Source organism: Sorex araneus, chromosome 10 (genome assembly GCF_027595985.1).
Source record: "Sorex araneus isolate mSorAra2 chromosome 10, mSorAra2.pri, whole genome shotgun sequence".
NCBI lineage: Eukaryota > Metazoa > Chordata > Mammalia > Eulipotyphla > Soricidae > Sorex > Sorex araneus.
In genome coordinates this window covers 40,147,715-40,152,466 of record NC_073311.1, presented here as the reverse complement: position 1 = coordinate 40,152,466, position 4,752 = coordinate 40,147,715, and positions in this window count along the sequence as shown.

Below are 4,752 nucleotides of genomic sequence, written 5' to 3'. Positions count from 1 at the left end.
AGTCCATAGTGTATTGGTTGTGACTTTCTCACTAAACTCGAAGCTCTCTGAGGGCAGGGATGGTTAATAAAAAACGGCCCTGTGCAAAGGCATTTTAAGAGTACTAGGATATGATTTGAACTCAAATCCAGCAGTTGATGAAGAAAAATTTGCAAAACAGAATCTATTATGATGAAACCAAGTTTTCCAAAACTTCCAGGAAAAGTGCTTTAAAAGATAATGATGCGGGGGGAGGGGGAGCTGGTGTGATAGCACAGCGAGTAGGGCGTTTGCCTTGCATGCATATCACCATCTCGATGGATTTCAATCAGGGCAGATTGTCCCACCAGCACTGCCTGGTTTGGCCCCTGCGCACAGAGCCAAAAGTGCATGCCTAGGAGTGACTTCCCCACCAAAAAAAAGAGAATGATGATTAAACTTTAACTAAATTTTCTACAGTGCTTTTCCTGTGAATTCCTGACTTAAATGGGACTGGAGAGATAGCACAGCAGGTAGGGTGTTTGCCTTGCATGCAGTCGACAGGAGTTCGATTCCTCTGTCCCTCTCGGAGAGCCCGGAAAACTACCAAGAGTATCCTGCTGGCACGGTAGAGCCTGGCAAGCTACCCGTGGCATATTGGATATGCCAAAAACAGTAACAAGTCTCACAGTGAAGACGTTTCTGGTGCCCGCTCGAGCAAATTGATGAACAACGGGAAGACAGTGCTACAGTGCTACCATAGAGCATTTCATGTTTACTGAGAATCTCTAAGGCAGGTACTGGGGTCCTGGAGGGCTTGGTAGTGGTCACACACCTGTTTTGCAATCTTGAGACTGTGGATTTGCATCCCAGCACTGCCTCTTGCAGGATGCCATGTATTTGGGGGACCCCAGGGGTGCACAACCCATGAGCATGGAAATGGAGGGGCGAGATCTGAGCAAGGACCTCTGCCCAGCTTGAGCACTGCTACACCAACCACTTAAGGGGAAAAACAAATCTTTGTACAAAATCTTACAATAACATTCCCAGAAATGCTATTTTATCGGGGCGGCAAGCACACAGATCTTTTCTTTTCCAGGAGAAGCAGCGCAGACAGAGCCAATCTCTGGCCCTCTCCCATCTCCGCTTCCTGGGTCACAGGCTGAACTCTCACATACGGAGGAGACAGGAGAAGTCAGCGGCGTTATTATTACCCAGCTCCATGGCTTATTGCTTCCGCTAAAGACAGCCGGGGCTGAGATGCAACCCTTCACCTCGGGATCTGAGGAGGCTAGTCTGGGTTCCAGGGGGAGCATCGGGGGTCATTACTGAAGACGCACCAGGCGCGCAGGCGGGAAGTTGGAGGGAAAACTCGTTAGGCTCGGAATGCAATGCTGTTCAGGTCTGTAATCAGCCGGCGGTGACCTTGCTCAGAGGCCACTGGCTGTGCCCTGGCCAGCTGGGCGAACTCCTGGCGTTTCAGGCACCGGCTTCGAGGAAGCCGCCGAGGGCGCGGTTCACGGGATGAAATAAACCCAGAGCCGACGCTGCCAATTACGGCACCTGTCAGTGTTCAACAACAGATAAAATGAATTCAGAAACCCAAACAGTCTGCAGAAAACCGAACACAATTATCTAAGAAATTAAGTTATACCGTTGCCATGACCTTTAATCAATCATCCAACCGTTAATGTTAATTTTGTGATCTAAAAATCATAGTTCTATTTGCATTTTAATGGCTGCTAAATGAGTGTCATCAGGAAGAAATAATGGCAGGGTGGCCTTTTGCTACAAATTCTTCCTGCCTAATGGTGAGGCAGGGAGCGAGGAAATGGTACTGGGAAAAGGTTTTGTTTCGCCTTCCAGCAGATGTATGGAGCTGCCCTTCTCAAATGAAAAAACAAGCAATTCCCCACAAATACCACCACCTGTTGTTATAAATAAATCCAAGCTGTAAAATGGAACGCAAGCTTAATGGCAAAATCATTACGAGCCTACTACCCCCTCCCGGCAGCCCTTCATTATAGCCTCTTAACAACTTGTTTCTCAGTCATGTACCTTTTTAAGCTTTCGACCAGCCATCAGGCCCTGTCCCTAACCAGAGAGATGGCCTGTGGATTTGTGGCTAAAAATAAAAAGTTACCAACCTCGGGGAGAAGTATCACATGTCTGTTAGCACCGTGTAAGCGGTTAGGGACTGGCTACGTGCCACCTCTAGTTAGGGGTTCCTTTAAATCCAGATCCAGACATCCAGTGGCGTATTTCACAGCTAATGAACCTAACCTTCAAGCAGAAGCAGAAATTCCTAATTAAATCAGGGCACCGTGAGGTTATTGGCAGGCTGTTTATAATTCGGTGGAATCTTTGCTTCTCTGAGTAGCTATAGGGAAATTATAAAGCATTAGAACAGGAATGTCAGATTCTTTAATTTTCTTCTTATCTATGTCCAAACTCCTTTAGCTTATAGCTTGTATCACTCCATCTATAAATATTGATGCTTTAGCCGGTCCAGGATATTATACTTACTAAGACATTGTGTTCCTTACCTAAACTCAGCCTCTTCCCTTCAGTCTCCTGGGAGAAGTTCTATATGAATTATTTCATCTGATGAAAGAGGTCTTGAACTTATCAATTTGGGCGGTGGTGGTGGTGGAGGGAGAGATTTTAAAGGGCTTCAGAGATTTTCCCAAGTGCAGGAAATTCAAATAGGGAAGGAGGAAAAAATATTGGAGATGAATGCTAACTTATTTATTTTTTTTCTATAAAAGAAGGTGGGGCGGGTGTGTGTTTCTGCAAAGATTGCAAAACTCCATTTCATAAAAGATTTATTAGCAGTGACAGAGGGAGATTGCTGAGTGGAACCCTGATAAATGCTTCGCCTTTTTCCGCTGCTTTAAAATTATGGGTTCTGTCCATAAAGTACTGATTAATTCATATTCACTCAATGACATACCCTCTTTTTTCTCCCCCAAGCCAAGATTGTAAGCATTTTACTTCAACAAATAAAGAACTCAGGGTGGGATGCATACTAATTCGTTTAGCTTTGGAACTCGCACTACAATTTATGCAGCTAATCACAGCAAAGCAGGAAAGAATCTTTTCTTTTACTGTGACAAGACCTGCCTACCTTTCAGCATTTCTCCCCTAAGGTATTATTAATCTCTAAACTTCACAAAATTGAAGACTTATCTAAGACCCTTTAAAACTCGATGGCGTCATATGTAGCAACTCCCAAGGAGAGAAGTTTCTTTGCTTTTCTAAAAGACTGATGTAGCAACTGGAATTTTCTCTGGTTTAAAGAATACCGATGAAGTGGCTGGTGTCCGTTCTAAAGTTTCCAGAGGAAATTGGTTGGGTTTTTGTATTTGTTTCTAAATCCTGCGTGGCTGAGGGCTAGAGAAATGGCTAAGAACCTGGGGGCAAGAGAATAGATACGAAGCTGCATAGCTGGACCTAGGAGGCTCTTAAACTCAGGAGTAAGCTTGGAGAAGCCACAAGACTCGGCAGGGAGGTGGCCTGGCTGTTCCTGTTTTAGAACAGTGATCACAGGCTGCCTTCATGTGCTTCTCAGAGTCAGCCAGTGCTTTCCAGCTTTAAGAAACGTTTATATTATAAGAGCAAGAGCTCTCCTTTAAAACACTGGAAAATGAAGAAAGTTACTAGTCAGAGAATCACTGTTAGCCTCATGTCAGATCCTGTTTGTGGCTTTGTACGGAGTTTTTCACCAAAAAGCTCCCTGGGGAGCTTTATTCTGCCTGGGGATGGTACCGTGTAACTGGCTAGTTCCTGAGTGCCCAAGGTTAATGGTACTGACGATTCTTTTACAGTTTTAAGTAGGGCTGCATCTTTGTAGCCCATGTCCAGAACTCTCTGTTCCCAGTGTACAATGACCAGCTCCTGTGCCCCGCTGCTCTCCACCCGCACACGACTTCCGAATCTGGGGTCTGGGCTGGAATCCTGGAGCCCGTGTGCCCTGTAGGTACTTGATGCTCTTAGTCCCGTTCATGTGTCTTTGCTCTCAGGCCGCATGTGTGTGCGCAAGAATTGCTGATTCTCATGTCTGCCCAGGGCCTTGATGTGGGATCAAAGAGAGAGAGTTACCTGCCCCGTGTCTTTCCTTTGAAATGTTTTTATTTCCATCCCTTAGCCATTTCTGCCTTCCATTTGACTTGCTATTATCCCTCATGATGGTGAGGTCCAATTTTCTTTACTAAGTTATCTGGTACTCATCCCTCGCTCCCCCTCCTCCTCCTTAACAGGGGCCTGACTGTCCCCTGCATGAGAGCAGCACTTCCCACCAAGTAGATGTTGACTATCTATTTGTCAAGGGAATGGCATCGTAAAGAAATGTAAACAACAGTGTCCAAATTTGACTTTGGGTTATTTTGATGAGATACTGTCAAGTACTGGCCTGAGCAGCTGACTAGATTTTGGAGTTATATCTTTTTTCTTAAAAAAAAAAATGTTGGGAAATGGGTGCCATTGAGCTAGTGCAGAGAGTTAAGGTGGTTGCCTTGGGTGTGGTGTAACCTGGTTGGATCCCTGGTACCGCAAATGGTCCCTTGGGTATCACCAGGAGTCATTTCTGAATAGAGAGCCAGGAAGAGGCCCTGAGCACTGCTAAGTGTTCTCTGGTCCTCTCCTCTGCACCCCCCATGCCAAAATATTTCCCTGTCATCAATGTTGGAGTTGGGGATAAGCCTGTTATGTTGAGGGTCAAACTCAGGATTTCATACATGAAAGGCACATGCTCTACCAGTTGAGCGTGGTGTTCAGGATACCCAGGGGTCGTAT